Raw genomic sequence first — 17,972 nt, 5'->3', positions numbered from 1 at the left:
AGATGGAAACACTGAAGCTGGGAGTCCCTGCCAGCCCATACAGCATTGCCGTGCAAAGGAGACAGCTGGCCAGGGTGCCCACGCTGGGCTAGGACTGTACAGTGTACATGGCATTTCATGTCCAGCCCCTCCTTACCACGGTCCGTTGAGACCTAAGGGACCCGGGGCTTTGAGACCTAAGGGACCCATGACTCCTGTAGCCACAGCCCCTCTGCTCTCCCCTTGCTGATCCCACTTCAATGACTCTGAGTCACCTTCACTGAAACGCCCGCCCCAACCTCCATGCATACACTTGCTGTTTTCTTCCTTTCAAGCTCATCCCCCTCTCTGGCCTTACATTGTCCACGTGTTCTTTAGCATCGCTGCTCCCAGCTCCAAGATGGGAAGGGCTTTGTTTTGCTCAGTGCTGTCTCCTCAGCTACTAGGCTAGTGTTTGGTGCATAGTAGGTGCTCAGTAAGGATGCATCGGATGGCCTAACTCATTGTTCCGCACAAAACACCCAGAGGCTAGCCAGGCTGGACTGCGGTTCCCAATTCACACCTGAGGCCTAGGGAGGTAAAGAAAGAGCCCCGACGCCCTTCCATTGGGGAGGGACTGGCAAGCCGAGCTGTCGGACTCAAATCCAATTCTTCCTATCCCAAGCCATATGTCCAATGGTCACTCCCCTTCCTCTCCAAGTGTACACGGGGACTGGGTGTCACCTGGGATTCTGTTGTTGAGGTGAGAAGCCAGAGCAGATGGAGGTGCTAGGAGGGATTTTCCCACCCAGACGCAGGCCTGCCAGCGCCATCCTATACGCAAACCAGAGCACGGCCCTGGGCTGCGAGCACGCATGTTCTAGACCAGCGTCTGGCAGCCAAGAGCAGGACGGGATTGGTACCAAGTTGGTAGAAGGTGGGAAGAGGGCAGGAAGGGTCTGCCATCCACAGGGCTCCGAGAGGCAGGCGGGAGAAGCCCAATGGCCCCTTCGGAGCAATTTCCACCCTGTGAAGAGGTGCTGACTTTCTTCATTGCCCCAAGGTTTCCATCTGCCTCCTGGAGACAGCCAGGCCCTGCAGGGGAGGAGGGACTCGCTGACTCCTGGGTCAGCGAAAGGAAGGAACCTGGGATTGGACTTGGGCTGTGCTCTGACTTCCTCTGTGACTCACCTGTCCCTTCTGGATGCCATTTCTTCCATTTATTCAAATAACGCTTGGGCCTAGAGGAACTCCAGGGCTTGGTCTGGGGAGATGATGCTGAGAAAAACACGGCCCATAGCACCACGCCGGGCACTGTGCCCGGTGCTCTACATACATGATCTCTTTAGAATTATTCTACTCATTTTGCACTTGGAGTAAGGGAGGTGCAAGGTCAAGGATCATGTCCAAACTCACATAGATGGTGAATAACAGTGTTGGGGTCAGAACCGAGAGCAATCTGTCTCCTTGGCTTTAAAATTCAAGGTCGGGATGCCTTCCTTATAGAATTGTGAGGACGGGCAGTAATTACACAGAAAGATCCTAACAGTCCTTGGACCAAAGTAGACCCGACGTCATAGGAGGCCCTTGTGATTTGGATAATGATGATCCTTCAGGGAGGCTCTGAGGATGAGCACAGGGGAGGCAGGGGTCAGAGAGGAGGTTCGGATGGGCTGGCAGGCTTGGCTTGGGCAGACAGAGGCACTGCCTCGTGAACCAGGCCTTTGACGCCTGCTTCAAACAGTACTTTCTAAAGTCATAATTTGCTAAACCAAGCAGTTCATGGGCCTTACTTCACAAATTATTACTTTGCTGTTTCAAAAGCCTCCCATAACGAGAACCAGCCCTCCGCCAGGCAGGCGGAGAGTCGGAGCGGAGTTCCGCGGGGAACGCATTGTCTCGGGGCAGCCGACGCGTGCAATATATTTCTGGCCGGTGCTGGTTGGATTTTTAGCAAGGAGAGGAAGGCCAACATGTTTTCAGAAATTCACATAGCTTAGATGCTTAGATTTGGACTAAGGGCTGTTCCCTCTAAACTTGAGGCACTGTGGGTGCTGCTTCCCTGTTTCATCTACAGGATATTTCTAACATGGGTTTGCACAGCCTGGCGAAAGGAAAAGAAAGTGATTCCCGGTGGGGAAAGACTGATGTTCCTTTTTTAAATTTATTTTTTGTTAATCTTCACCGGAGGGTATTCCCCCAGTGAGTTTTAGAGAGTGGAAGGGAGGGCGAGAGACACACAGAGAGAAACACCGATGTAGGAGATATGAACCCCGACCAGGGCCAGGAATAGAGCCTGCAACCAAGGTACATGCCCTTGACCAGAATCAAAACCAGGACCTTTCTGTTCTCTGGTCAATGTTCTAGCCACTGAGCCAAACCAGCTAGGGCTGAGGTTCCTATAGTTGAGTGACTTCTGCAAACGTCTGCATTACTCACCATAGGAGGGGAAAATGTCTTTTTATTTTGTTATCGTCTTGCCGGGGAGGTGCTACATAAAAAAACGTAACAACGTCGACTGGAAGGCAAGGGCGCTGCTGAGACACAGTGCTTTACTATTCCAGCCATGGGTCTCAACCACCATGGGGGAAAGTGTTTCCATGGGAAAATGTGGTCAGAGTTCCCTTCCGCGAGGTGCCAGAAGGCCTCTCCCCGCCTCCACCCGCCGCCGTGTGCCGTCTCTGCGAGCAGCATGGTGTCATGGAAAAGCTCTATGTTTAGAGCATGAGGACATAAGTTCCAGTCCCAGATTTCCTGCTGTGCTAGCTGAATGACCCTTGGACTCTCGGGGGCTCAGTTTCTTTATCTGTCAAGCAGGCATGAAAACTCCTACTTCTCTGAGGCTTTCTGAGCTTAAAGGAAAATAACACTTGCAGAATCACTTTGAGAGCTGTGAAGACCCCATACAATTTTTTAAAAATATGTTTTTATTGATTAGAGAGAGAGAGAGAGAGAGAGAGAGAGAGAGATGAATGAGAGAAACATAGATCAGCCGCCTCCTGCACGTCCCCTACTGGGGATTGAGCCTGCAACTTGGGCATATGCCCTGACTGGGAATTGAACTGGGGATCCATCGCTTGATACATGGGACAAAGCCCAACCAACTGAATAACACCGGCCAGGGCACACCCATACAATTTTGAAGCATGGTTAGCAACTCTCCAGTCTGTTAGGATGGGAGCCCCCTAGACCTAGACAATTTCTACAGGAAAGTGGGCTCCGTGGCCAAGGTTGCAGGCCTCTCTGTGGACATGTGCCTGCTTCTGCTCAGAGATTCCCAGGTTGACTTCTCCAAACACTTCAACTTCCAAACTGGCATGAGCGCCAAGATGTGGAGAACTAAGAGAGCAATGACTGCAACACATGTGGACAATATGTGGTGTAGCTCCTGCCCCTGTTTGGGGGCCCTCCGGACCGAGCGTAGGGAGGAGGCGGAGGGTGTGACGTAGGAGGAAGCAGCAGAGCACAGGGCAGACGGCCTCGCAGCTCAGGCGGTGGGATTTCCTCACCTCCTCCACCCATGTCCAGCCAGAGAGGCTAAATACCACCGACAGTTTCCGACCTCGATGGCCACCGTAACATGTTAAATCAAGCATGAGATTAAAACCTCTATCCCAAAGCTATTCATCTCAATTCTACCATTGGTCCTTGTACCTGAGTGATAATGTTAGGCCAGGACAGTGAGCACAGTGCATTTATTAAAGCAGTGGTCTAGGGAAGAACAGAATCCCCAAGGTGCCAAGGAGCTTTCTCGCTCCTTTATCCTTTATCCTGCTTAGGGTGCCGGCCCTAAGCAAAGCTCTCCCCATACAATTCCCTCGCTGAAAAGCCCTTCATTATTCACCAGAGGCCTCAGAAAAAGACTGAAGCTCTTTAGAGTCACCCTAACCAGTGCAGACCCAACCAGTACTCCAGACCCCCTCTCTCCACAAGCCATCCCTTCTGGGGTTCATCCCCAAATGGAGCTTGCAGTTTCACACCTCTGCTTCTGCCTGAGCTGTTCCCTCAACCTGGCAAACCACATCGCCCTGTCCCCTTGCCTGCCACCAGCATCATCCCTCTCATTGAAATCCTCTTCGCTTCCCAGGCCCAACTCAATGCCATCTTCCCTAGGAAGCCCCTCTTGATCCAACCCCCTCCACACCCCTCTGCACCCCTTCTTCTCTCATCCATAGTTGACCACTCTTATGTGGTGCTAATTTCATTCACACAAGGGACAAGGCATCCAAAGGCTCAGGCTGCGTACACGCACCTCCTACACGCATGGGTATCACATCATGTAAAACTCTAGAAGCCTCTCTTTCCTCATCTGCAATATGAGGATAATCATGGTATCTGCTGTGTGGAGATGGTGTGACGAGAGATAGGAAAGTAAATTTTAAGTTTGGAAAAAAGAAAAACTTGTCATTGTGACTTTTTAATAAGCCTCCCGACCCGGGTCTTTAATTTCCTGGTGAGCCTAGTCTGCTATCTGTATCCCAGGTGCTCAGATCCAGATCTGACCCAGCACAAGTGATTAGAAAATGCATACATTTAAAAAAATGAATGAGTTATACAAGAGTTAGGAAAGAGAACAGAAGGCTATTTTCAACATGAGAATGACCCCTTCTCTGTCAACTCCATCAGGGTTCTCCTGATATTCCTTTTCAGAACATCTGATTGTTCCCTTCACAGAACCTGTCACAATGTGACTGTCTATGTATGGATGTTGGCTTAACTCTCAGCTGCATTTGACAAGCCCCACCCCCAATGAAGGAGACCAATTCTCTTTTGTCCGTTGAATACCCAGCATCTAGGACAGCACATGGCATGCAACAACCAGTACAGAGGATATGAATGAATGCACAGCTTTCATAAACCAGAAAATCATGACCAGATGAAGGGTGAAGAAAAAGTGTAGCCTTTGTTCAATAACTATTTATTAACATAAGCAGTGACACCTTCTTGCCCTCACCCATCCCCTCGCCTGAGGTAGGGGCACAATCTTTGTTCCCATTCTTCCACTCTCTTCCATGAAAACACGTATCATGCTGTTTTGCATTTGTCCGTATCCTTGTCTGCTTACCTAATAGACTATAATCTTCAAAACAGAACCTGCACAGGAGATGGGTAAGATCAGAGAACTCTTTTGCTATCACAGAATCAGAAGAGCTGGGGCAACTGCCACATGGGAAATAGGATACTGGTATAGAATCAAAAAGTCAAATTTTAAGTCATAGGTACTGAGAGTGGAGGTGGTGATCACAGCCAGAGAACACCAGAGCCAGGGCAGCTGGGATTGGGAGAGGTATCATCTGTAAACACCAGGCACTCATGTGTGATTTCACAGAGTGACCACAGCAACCCTTCTAGGCTGCTATCATTTTACAGAGCATGGAACTGAGGCTCAAAGAAGCTTAATAACCTGCCCACGATCACAAGACCTCTAGGTGGCCACGTCAGGACTGGAAACCAGATCTGTATGCTCCAACTTCACTCCTGACGTCATTCTGTGACGATGCCTCCTGGTGCTTAGGCTGCCTCAGATTAACCTGTCAGGAATAAGCCAGCACTGTGGTTGTCAGTTCTGGATTAGCTTCTAAGAGAGAGAGAGAGAGAGAGAGAGAGAGAGAGAGAGAGAGAGAGAGAGAGAGAGAGGAAGGAAGAAAGAAAAGAGAGAGAGAGAGAGAGAGAGAGAGAGAGAGAGAAAGAAAGAAAGAAAGAAAGAAAGAAAGAAAGGAAAGAGAGAAAGAAAGAGAAAGAGAGAAAGAAAGAAAGAAAGAAAGAAAGAAAAAGAAAGAAAGAAAGAAAGAAAGAAAGAAAGAAAGAAAGAAAGAAAGAAAGAAAGAAAGAAAGAGGGAGGGAGGGAGGGAGGGAGGGAGGAAGGAAGGGAGGAAGGAAGGAAGGAAGGAAGGAAGGAAGGAAGGAGAAAGATCAAAGAAGGGAAGAAGGAGAAGAGAGAAAGGAAAAAGAGAGAAAGATAGATAGATCCTGGTACCAAGCCAGCCCTATTGGAAAGGGATCTTCCGTGTTGTGACCTGTGACTTCATATTGAAAAACATTCTCCAGGTGATCCTCGCCCAAGAACAGAGAACCGTGGTCCTATGGGGATTTATGCTCCGGTTCTGGTGTTTGACTTGTGACTTCTACTATCCCTTCAATCCATGCTTTATCAATTCTGAAATACTTTCAATAGCGCTGACATTGAGACGCGTCCTACAAGTGATGCTGAGGCAGGAGTGGTTTCCGCCAGCCAGGCAGTAGCCTTCACTGTGTGCACCTGTGTGAGCCTGGATGCCATTCCTGGTAGGTCAGCTGGATACACACACCCTCAGTGTTTCAGGGCACAAACTACTCAAGAACTAATCGTGGAAGGAACATGAGTCCCAGCTGTTGTCTGACAGCCTTCTCTGACAACTACTGGTAAGATGATAAAAGTGCCAACATTAGAATTTAAAGGAAAATTCCAGAGATAACAATGGAGTCTTCTTTTAACATGCTACCACATGGATGAACCATGAAAACATGATGCTAAATGAAACAAGCCAGATACACAAGACCACCTATTGTAAGATTCCGTTCCTATGAAATGTCCAGAATGGACAAATCCATACAGAAAGGAGATTAGTGTTAGTTTAGGACTGGAGAAATGCGAGGACTGTGAGAGTGGAGGCTCATGGGGGCGGAAATGTCCTAAAATTGATTGTCATGATAGTTACAACTCTATGAATGTAATAAAAACTATAAAATTATATATTTTAAACAGGCAAATTGTATAGTGTGTGCATTATATCTCAATAAAACTGTTTTTAAAAAACCATGGGGGAGGGGTGGGGGAGAAATAGAGCATAACCAATCCTTTGGCTAGTAAAGAGACAATGGTATGTGGAAAAACCCAGAATTCAATGACCCTGAGTCAAAAAGTGAATCAGAAAAGGCAGGCAGAAGGTGGACATGAAGAAGTTTCATGGATATGTAAACATGTATTTTACTTTTATATCACAGGAGTGATGTACTGTAAAAATATAATTAGAATAAATAAACTCTTCTAATACGTCTAAACAGTTAATAGGTAAGAAAGCATTGGGGTATAGTTCCGTTGGCAGCATTTTCTTTTCTTTCTTAATGGCACTTAAAATAAAGTGGCTTCTCGATAGGATGAAATACAGCATTTGAGCCTCAGCTACTTGAGGCTGCTTTCTCCAGTCAGTGACCAGCAGTGAAATATCCCTTACCCTCTCCATCCCTAAGCGTTCCTCTCTCCACAGCGGACTTATTTCCAAGGATGCTCGTGGCTCTCAGGTGTTCCAGTTATAATCTAAATTTCTATTCATGTCTGGTGGGAAATTCACCGCTCATTAGATCCTGCCCCAGATCACAGGCTTGAAAAGTAAGGAGGAGAGGACACTGCCACATCTGTCTGTATGCATCTTCCACGGAAAGAAATGCGCTGAGAAAGGTAAAACGATTTCCTGCACCTTTCCCTTGATTATCTGTAGATTTCATTGCTTACTCCTCTAGGAAGCCCGGATCCCCAGAGAGCTGAGAGGGAATGAAATAACACATTAAGAGGGAAAAACTCCGGGCCTGTGGTCAAATTGTTTTCGCCACCCCGGCCAACAGCTTGGGCCACGGCGTTGGCCTCTGGGTGAGTTCCCCTGGGGGTGCGATTGTCCAGCTTGTAGGTGGCTCCCTGATGTGCGTGCAGGGCGCCACCCGGGGCATGGGACGCACTAGCCTCAGAGGCAGCTCAGGAAGAGAGAAGACTTTCAAAAAGAAAAGAAGCAAAACGGAAGAAGAGACTGGCCTCCAGGCTCTGCCAGAGAAGCACATCTTTTCCAGTAGTTCCAGGATTCCTTCAGTTACCAGACTTTTCATAAAAGATTATTTGTGTCTAACAGGCAAAGACCCGTGTTTATTTGAGCAGTCTCCAAAGCAAGTGAGAAATTTAAAATGTTAACACTGGAGAAAAGGTAAATAAAATCTGGGCTATAAAACACTAAACAGACACTAAAATGTTTGCAATACTATAAGGGAAGACTTGGCTTTCACAATGTAATAAAAGAGGTAGGAATTTTTTAAAATTATGTTCTCCATTATATAAAGAATATGCATTGTCTGGGAAGGAAATATGCCAGATATTCTGATTATCTCATACTGGTAGAGCTCTGAGTGATGTGTTCCTGTTTCTGCATTCCCATTCTATAATAAACGTGCAATGTCCTTTTCCATCACGAAATTTAATTCTACTAAACATAATTTAAAATGTTTTTCTCATTATAAAAAGTAAAGTGTTTGTTACAGAAAATTTAAGAAAAAAGATGGAAATAGAAATCTGCCAGACCTAACACACATACACACCAACAACTTAGGATAGCACGTTGGTATATATGCTTACAGTCATTGTTGCTTGGATATATAAACAGCATACACACACACACACACACACACACACACACACACACACACACACACACGGGATCCATAATAGATGAGACACTGTGAGCTCTATGCATTCTGTCACTCTACTTCTGTTTTAGGCATGGTTTTTCTAGGTGACCCTATCCTTTGAATGGCAGATGACTGGACTTCAAGAGGTTACAGGAGATCCTCTAGCCAGAGTTGGTGGGGCTCCATCCAAGAACAACCTATGGTTTGGAATGCGGTTATTTGGGGGCCAGAAGGGACCCCATTTGAGGATGGAACATGTAAGTTTATAACAGAATTCACTGAGGACTATCCAAATAAACCACCTACGGTTACATTTGTCTCTGAGATGTTTCATCCGCATGTCTGTGCAGATGGTAGTATATGTCTGGGCATACTTCAGAACCGCTGGAGTCCACCTTAGGATGCGTCTCCCATTTCTACATCCTTACTGTGTCTACTGGATGAGCCCAATCCCAATAGTCCAGCAAGTAGCCAGGCCTCCCAGCTACACCAGAACAAGCGGGAATATGGAAGCTGTGTTTCTGCGAAGGTAGAACAGAACTGGTGCGATTGTTGACTTGGGTGAGCAAAAGAAGAGGCAAGGCATAGGAAAAATATACACTGAGAGGCCAGATTATTATGATCTCTGAACGCATAATAATCTGGCCACTCAGTGTATTTGTATCTCAAATGGGTACCAAAAGTATTCTAGACTTTTGCTGGAGATCAACCACCTATTTGCCCTGAGCTTTCTATCAGCCAGTGCAAAGGGGAAAACTGATCAGGTGCACGATTTATAGTATCTTTGATATCAAATAAATGAGGTACTCAAGAGAAGTACACTGAGTGGCCAGATTATTATGCGTTCAGAGATCATAATAATCTGGCCACTCAGTGTATATGGATGTGGTTGTCACCTTCCTATTCCTCAGCGTCATTAAAAGCAAAGTACTGTGCTGTTTCCACCTTCCCTCACTGAGTTTTTCCTACCCTTTCTACCGCTCCTTGAACATCAAATAAAAAATAAAAAACAAAATAAAAATAATCCTCTACAAGATCAAATTACTGTACCTGGGTTACAAGCAAAATTTACTAATACTTAATTCCTTTTCTGTCGCATCTCACCTCCAGCTTTGGGGCAGTATGCTGTTACCATAGTTTACAAGAAGCTGTTGAAATGAGTTGTTATACACGTGGTGCTTCTGCATAGCTTGGATGACTGGGATACTATTTTTAACAAAATGATTGCAATACTACTAGTATAAGGAAAGACTTGGCCGACGTGGTTCATCCACTGAGCCAAACCAGCGAGGGCAACTTTTAGTGGTTTATAAGATCTCTAAGATCCGCTGTCTATAAAGGAGCCTAATAAGTCCTATCACTTTAAGTTAATAAGTTGTTTTCAATTCAGATCAATTCAAGTTAGTATGTTTATTATTTTGGGCTGAAGATCATTGAGAGCAATATAAGCTCATTGTCAACTTTAAGAATAATTAGAAAAGTATGAACCAAGCCAAGTTATAGATTCAAGAGGGGAAAAAAGGGGGTAACGTTTTGAAGCTCTTAAAGACCTTCATCAGTGCCATTCATCAAAATGCTGTTTTAAGAATATTATTTTTGAAATAAACTTCGTGTTTATATTTTGAATGTACAAAAAGGCCATATAGTATATGTGTTGGACAGTAATATTGCCTTTTTGAAGCTAATTTAGATTGACTATTAGCTCAACTAAATATGCATTCTAAGGACCATCTCATACTTTTTTTTTGGTGCATAGAAAAGATTTGAAGGAAATGAAGAAAGTTCTTCATAGTCATGGGTTCTGGGATTATAGCATAAAAGAAGACTGACACACTCTTCAGCTGATTATGGCATAGTTTTGAAACAGATTGTCATAAAGGAAAAGGAAGCTTAAGAGGACATAGGATTGCTACTATTTCTTGGAGATCCTGAAATGGAACTGTTGGATCCTATGGTAGTTCTATTTCTCATTTTTTGAGGAGCCTCCATACTGCTTCCTACAGCAGCTGCACCATTTTACATTCGCACCAACAATGTACAAGAGTTCTGATTTCTCCACTTGTTGTCTTGTGTTCCTTTGGTAATCTCCATTCTAACATGTGTGAGGTGATAGCTCATTGTGGCTTTGATTCACAATAGCCAAGATATTGAAACAACCGAAATGTCCATCACCAGATAAATGGATAAAGAAACTGTAGAATATACATACAATGAGGCATTATGTACAGACAAAGGAATTTGGCAATGTGACAACATGGATGCACCTTGAGGACATTATGATAAGGGGAAGCAGCCAGTCACAGAAGAACAAATACCGCATAATTCCACTTATGTGCAGTGCCCAAAATAGTCAAACTCATAGACACAGAGAGTGGAACGGTGGTTTCCAGGGGCTGGCGGAAGGGAAAAGGGGAAGTTACAGATAAAGAGGCCTAAAGTTTCAGTTTTGCAAGATGAATAAGGCCCAGAGATCTGCTGTACAATAAGGAGTTATAGTTAACAACACTGTATTGTGCACTTAAAGTCTTGCTAAGAGGACAGAGCTCATGATAACTCTTCTTACCACAATAAAATAACATTTTTTAAAAAAACAAAGAAGCTGGAAATTGCATGAAAAACAGAAGCTGAACAAGGTAGACTAGCATACACTATGCCGCATCCTATGCTGCCGAGCTGGACCAGCGATCCCTTTCCGATCCTGTTCCCTTAAGACGAAAGTCTTTGCTTTCCTCGTCCCCCTTTCCAGTGGCCTCTCTTGAAAAGTCACCCTCATCCACAGATGGTCAACATTACGATGGAATTTTGTTTTTCTCGCATGTGAATTTGGAGCTGATAGAAGCTTCCCGGCTCCTTGGTGGGACCCGCTGACAGACCCGCTGGCCCCAGAACCATCTGTGACTGCGAGAGGACGCTTCTGAGGATCCTGTTGGCACCTTCCGCTGAGCCACGGGGCTCGGTGCACAAGCACCGATGAGGACCTGGAGGGCAGACTTTGTCACTGCCCCCCACAAGGCCAGCGTGACCTGGAGGGCATGACTGGCCCCTTCCCTGTGGTTTCCCCCATTAGAACGCGACAGAGAGAATGGGGAATGGGTTAGCAACATCAAATTCCCCGCAGAAGCTCTTGGGAAGAAGCTGCCAAAAAGGACTTGTTTGTAAATTAAGGGGGTTGCACTCAAAACTCTCCAGGGGCACGTCATGGCTAACACCAGAGTCCGCTGTGATGAATCAACCCTGCAACTTGCACGGAGGCAGACGTTCTGAGGAACGTGCACTATCTGGGGAGCAGTTATCTGCATGAACATGGAGTGTCTCTAGATAATGGGGGGAGGACAAGGGAGGGAACGAGAGCCCTCCATGTCTCATCAACCAACTCACCTATGACCGTCACCCTTTCCCACACACACGCACACAAAGTGTGTATCATCTAAAACTGACACAGGGTATGGGTATCTTAGACATGATGGTGGTAGGTCTTTCCCTGAAATGGTCCACCGGTTATTTTTTCCATATTTATGGGTGATTTGCTATATTGACACATCCCAGCAGGAAAGTGAAGGATAACTCAGGCTCCTCTATTTACATAGATTTCATGTAGTTTTGATACAAAGTCTACCACATTTCTGATAGTTAACACATTTTTTGGTATTGGGTTATTTAGGTGATTATTTTTAAGGAGTAACAAGTTTGCACTGGAACACTGTAAGGGCATACATACCTCTTAGACTTTAAACATTTTTTAATTGATTATCTTTTTTAGAGAGAGGAAAGGAGAGAGAGAGGGCGAGGGAGAGAAGGAGAGAGGGAGAGGGAGAGGATAGGGAGAGAGGGAGAGGAGAGAGAGAGAGGGAGAGGAAAAGGAGAAGAGAGGGAGAGAGGGAGAGGGAGAGGAAGAGGAGAGGGAGAAGGCGAGAGAGGGAGAGAGGGACCGGAAGAGGAGAGGGAGAGGGGGAGGGAGTAGAGAAAGAGAAAAACACTGATCAGTTGCTTCCTGCATATCTTTCAACTGGGTATGAAGCCCACAACCTGGGCATGTGCCCAGACTAGGAATTGAACAGGTGAACTTTTGATGCATGGGACAACATTCAGCCAACTGAGCCACCCTGACCAGGGGAGACCTCTTATACTTCTGATGCTGAAGGTCACATTTTGGATCAGGTACTAGGGGCCAGGCCTCTAGACTACACCACAGGCGCAAATACAACAGCAATTTTCCAGGCCCCGAATCAGTGGGAAATATGGCAAAGCAGATGAAGCCGAGAGACATTTTTGTGGCTGTCTTAAGGACATAAAAAGTCATGAGGCACAAAAATGCCTCGGAGGGGCATGACTCCCTCTTCCCAGCGCAGAAACACCCTCCCTTGCTTGTTTTGGAATCTAAGCCAGAAGACCCTCGATGGGAATGCCAGTGCCCAGCTCCCGGCTCCCCGGATGCCTGAGCAAACACGGATGGGCCTCGCTCCCCTGCAGCCTCTGGGACTGCCGGGTTCTTGGGCTGTCCCAGCAGCTGCTGGCCCAGATGTGCCAACTCGCAGCCAGGGACACCAGACCTGGCACAGGGGGCCTCCCGCTGGGGGCCGAGGGCTGTCCTCAAAAGAACCGAGAGTTTGGGAGGGCCTGGAGTTTCGACCCCCAGCATGGCTAGATGCCAGTGAGCTTCTGCAACTTCCACACATGTGCCTGCGGAAGCGCCTAAAGATATATGTAGAAAGCATCACTACCCAAATCGGAGAATGAACTGCCATTTGGAGTCTTCACACACACCACCAGGCTACACTCTGCACCTAATCTGGGGTATCCCAACCCCTTCTCATTCCATCAAACCAGTCATTTTTCAAACATGTCAAAGCAGTAGAACCTACCTTTCTGGAACGCCTTACTTACACATCCTGTATGAGAACAGATGGGAGTGGGGACATCTGATTGCACCCAACACTCTCCCTATACCCTCATCAGCTGTTCCACAGCGCAGCTCGCTGTCCCCTGAGGTCTAGCCACAGATCCTTAGGCTCCAAGGAACATATCTGAAACCATGATTTACAGATTTTTATAATCAACTTGTATCTTTCTTAAAATCCAATTTCCAACTCACCAATTTGTAGCGGGGAAAGAATGTTAAGCAAATGCACATGCCGTTGGTGTCAGAATGCATTTGGCAAACATTCTCTGAATACAGGGTGCAGGCCAGGCACTGTGCTTGGCAGTGAGGATGAAGAGATAAATAGGATGCAACACTATCGCCAAATAGACCTGATTACTGAGTAGCCTTAGGAAAGCCACTTGCATTGCTCTGTGGGGTGAGATGTGCTAACAGCATGAGCGCTCATGACTGCTCGCACCTGGAACCTCTTCCTTTTCCACTAAACAGAGCAGGGTTCCAGAGCAGGACATCACACTCAACTCCTGGTCTCCTAGTGTCCACAGCTGAGCAGGGTTTCAGACGCCAGGACTGCAGGGCATGGGAGAAGTCACGAGCACATTCTGATGACAATGACGTTGGGACAGCAGGGGTGGGGCTGATGCCTGAGTCCTCTGACCCAAAGTGCTGGAGACACTGAGTCTCAGATGATGGTGTGCAAGGACCAGGGGTCGGGCGCCCAGAGCCCAGCAGAAATGACACCGTCAAACATCTCAGTCTGGTAGACAATGAGTTCCCTTGCAACATGCCCTTCTGCTTGCCAAATGCTTTGCAATGTGCAAAGGATTTTTCCCTGGTGGCATCATACATGATCCTCCTAGGTGTGTAGGAGGGACGCTTTCCCCGTTTCAGAGATGGAGAACCTGAGTCTCAGAGATGTGAGCTGACAAGTGACAAGCAGCAGAGCCTGAGCATCTGGACAAGTCAGGAGTCCTGAGCTCCAGGCTCCCTGTTCTAGTTGAGTAATATATTGAATCAGAGACAGGCATGGGTCTGAGCTTTGGCTTGGGAGTATAAAGATGGAGCAACTCCGAGAGAATTAAAGAACAGGAGTTTATATTTGTTAAGTATATGTGCCATCATATTAACCCATTGCGGACCAGTAGTTTTATTGCTAGCTTTACCCAGTGGCCAAATAAGTTTCTATTGAACGAGTACAAAAAATGTTTTACATAAATGTTAAAGGCACGCTTTAAAATTAAATACCCATTGCATTTTGAAGTTATTTATTACATGCTAATATCTTTTTAACCTTTTGCACTCGGATGTCGAGATTAAAATTACTCTTTGAATGTATCAATAATTTGAAATATAAAAAAATCCAAATAAATAAGTTTGTAGGAAAAGAAACTCCAGTTTTTTATTCTACTGCCGCACTTTGTTTTTTTGTTTTTTGTTTTTTTTTTATTTTCTACTGCCGCACTTTGTAAAATCTGGGGTATTTAAAAAATTAAATTCCGAGTAGAATAAAGGAATTGAGAAAAAAGCAAGTGAGTGCAAAGGGTTAAAGTATGATACTTTGTAAAACACTGTGTAATATGAAGCGAGAATTCTTGTGATCCGTCCACAATGTGTTAAGATGAAGCACAGTTCCTCCTTTGGAACATTACAGTAGAATGGGGAAGCCAGGCTCATCAAGAGGGAAATAATATTTCATGTGTTGAGTCCTAGTCCAGAGATATGTACAGGCACTTGTTATTTGTTTGTAGCAACTAGGTGATAGATGTGTTGTATTCCCAACTTTCTGATGAGAAAATAGAGGTTCAGAGAGGCTAAGTCACCAGCCTCCGGTCCCTGCAACCAGCAGGTGGGCGGGGGACAGGGAGCAGGAGTTGAACTCCAGTGACTATGACGCAGAAGTCCTTGTTCTCTGGACTTCACCCAGCTGCCCTTGGCTTCAATGGGATCAGCAGCAGCCACGCTGGCTGGAGAGGGCAGGCACAACATTATGTCGTTGAGGTTTTATTTATGTGGTATTTATCTGGAAGCTTTCATCTGAGAGATGCGGAGTGTTTTATAAACAGGTTCTTATTCTTGCCTTTCTCCCCCTTCCGCTCCTCCACCTGAGTCCTTGGGAACCAAAGAGGTTGCTGGAGATGGCCAAGGTCACAAGTGTGGACAGGTGTACGTGTGAGGGTGGTCCCCTGGGTGCAGACACAGCTGTGTTTGGTGATAAGAGCAGTAATCTCTCACCTTGTGTAGCTCTCTTTTGTTTCCTAACCTCTTTCATGTCCAACCTGCATGTACTGGATCCTCACACCAGTCATGTGAAATTGGCAGGACGCGCATCAGCTTACACAGGGCAAAGCTGAGGCCCAGAGAGGTCAGTGAAAGCCTCAGGCACTCGGCCTGACACTCGAGGAGGGGAGGTTCGAACTCAAGTCTGTTGATCTGTATGCAAGCAGTATTGCACGGTGGCTGAGAGGCTGGGTTTTGGATCGGGCAAACCTGCTCCTGAGTTCTGCACCTGCCATGCACCTTCAGAGCTGTATGCCTTAGACAGTTTCTTTGACCCTGTTCCTTCCTCTGTGAAGTGGGCCATCCAATCACCCCTGCCCCAGTGAGCAGTGAAGAACCCACATGAGAGTTACACACAAAATAGAAAGAAGGCATCATAACGCCTGGCGTGTAGGGAGCGCTCAATAAACAGCAGCTGTAACAAGGTCCCAACCCAGATCTCCTGCCACTATGCCTGTCGCCTGGGAGGAAGGAGTGAGGCTTGCATACCCCCGAGAGGGTCTACTGGGAGGCAGGTCAAGGCATAAGGTTTACCTGCAGCTGAGGTGCCAGGCCCCGTGCTCCACTCAGGCCTCAGCTCCAGGGAGGAGGAGTGCATTCTCGGACAGCCCATTGGCAGCTGCTGTTGTCACGCACTCCCCGGCTTACCCTCCCAAGTGGCTCTGCCCACCTGTCTCCATCCTCCCACGCTGGCAGCCCCACTTTGCCTGGGAGAAGAGCAAACCTGCGTCCTCAGGTGCTCTCCTCCCTCTCTCCCACCTGGGGACTCCGCCAGAGAAAACCAAAGCACTCTGTTTGTTTTCTAAGCTGGAGCCAGAAGCCATTCCCGGAAGGCCCTCCTGGCTTAATGGGGCTGTGTCTGGGTGCTGCCCCAAAGCCAGGCTCCAGCAGAGTCCAGGCCGCCCTCTCTCCTGGCCCCGCTGCCCCCGCCCATGGTGACATTTGCTTAGTGGCGGCATCTCGCTTCTGGCTCCAACTCACCCTGCATCACCTCACTCTGTGACTCTGGACATGTCCTTTTCCCCACTCAGGGCCTCAGTTCCTCCACCTTTACCAAAAGTCTGCTTCTGCTTCTTCCTTTTCTTTTCTTCTTCTTATTATTATTATTATTATTATTATTATTATTATTATTATTATTATTACTACTAAGGCAGCCTCTTCTAAACCAGTAGGTGTCCACCAGGGCTGCACAGGGGAGTCACCCGGGAACTTGTCAAAATGAATGTCTGAGCCCCACGCCCATACATTCTCCTCTGATGGGTGTGACATGGGGTCTGGGCAACAGGTTTTCAGAAGCTCAAAGGTGACTGTAGCCAGCAGCCCGGGTCCTCAGGTGCTCTCCTCCTACTCTCCCACCTCGGCCCCAAATGAATCCTGACAGCCCCGTGGACTCTGCCATGGAAAGATTCTACGAAAGAGGTCAAGGAGCAGAAGCAGAGAATTCTAGAAGGAGACATCCCAATGGCTCTTCGTTTCAAACCACCATCTAATCAAACTGCCTCCCTGGACAAACAGGCAAACTGAGGCCCAGAGAGAAGGGGGAGTTTAATGCCCTCCAGCGAGTCACAGGGAGACTGGTCTAAACCTGCTCTCCTGAGTCTCATTACAAATAACAAAACGTGGATAATAAAAGGACACAAAGGAGGGAGAGGGAGAAGCTGAAAGTAAAGAAAGAAGGAGAGGCAGATGAGGGCAAATTGTAAAAAGGAAGAAGAGAAAGAAGTAAAAGGAAAATAAAGAAAGCCAAGGGGAGGGGAAGGGGGGTACATGGAAGAGAAGAAATAGAGGGAGAAAAGCCAGGGCAGGGGCGTGTGCCCCTAGGACAGGCCCCGAGCCAGGGCAGCTCTGAGCCACTCTTGGCTGCAGGGTGCTTACTTGGTGAAGGTAATCTGGGCAGGAACTCCCATCCCCACTGGTGCCCCAGGCCGGTGGCAGCCCTGCGTGGGGCGGGCTGAGGTACCGCTGCTGCCTCCTCACCCAGCTTCCAGCCTCTTGCTCAATCGAGCAACAGGCAGGATGGATGCTCTTTGGCAAGGTGATCCCAGCAGAGAGGACCCCACCACCTTTAGGAGGGATTCCTGCGACGGGCAGGGAACAGATGGGCAGGGGACCCTGTGCTCCCGCCATGCCACCAGCTGGGCGACTCCGAAACAGGCCTGTGTTTCCCGCCTCCAGGCCCCAGTTTGATGCACACCTCTGCTGGGTGCCCTTCCCACACACCCCTACCCAGCATGGCATTCGGGCCCCTTTTGCTCCTGTGACAGCTCCTCGCTCTGCATTCCCCTCCATGCTTTCCCCACCACACGTAAGACCAGATGTGAGTGGAAGGCTCCCACCTCCTTTGCTTATGGTGCGCCCATCCTCCTGTCCTGCTGAGCCCACAGGCGTCCTTCCAACCCCCACTTAAAATCTCAAAGGGGTGTCCCTT

General features: G+C 47.3%; 1 protein-coding gene and 1 pseudogene across 2 annotated transcripts in view; one reads left to right on the top strand and one right to left on the bottom strand.

Annotated features, from left to right (window-relative positions):
• ASTN2 (astrotactin 2) overlaps window positions 1–17,972 on the bottom strand; it is a 769,045-nt gene that overhangs the window by 64,523 nt on the left and 686,550 nt on the right. The window lies entirely within an intron of this gene.
• On the top strand, window positions 8,588–8,944 carry LOC103295669 (ubiquitin-conjugating enzyme E2 A-like; annotated as a pseudogene).

The sequence above is a fragment of the Eptesicus fuscus genome, chromosome 15, assembly GCF_027574615.1.
Source record: "Eptesicus fuscus isolate TK198812 chromosome 15, DD_ASM_mEF_20220401, whole genome shotgun sequence".
Lineage (NCBI taxonomy): Eukaryota > Metazoa > Chordata > Mammalia > Chiroptera > Vespertilionidae > Eptesicus > Eptesicus fuscus.
This window is presented reverse-complemented; position numbering and strand designations above follow the sequence as displayed.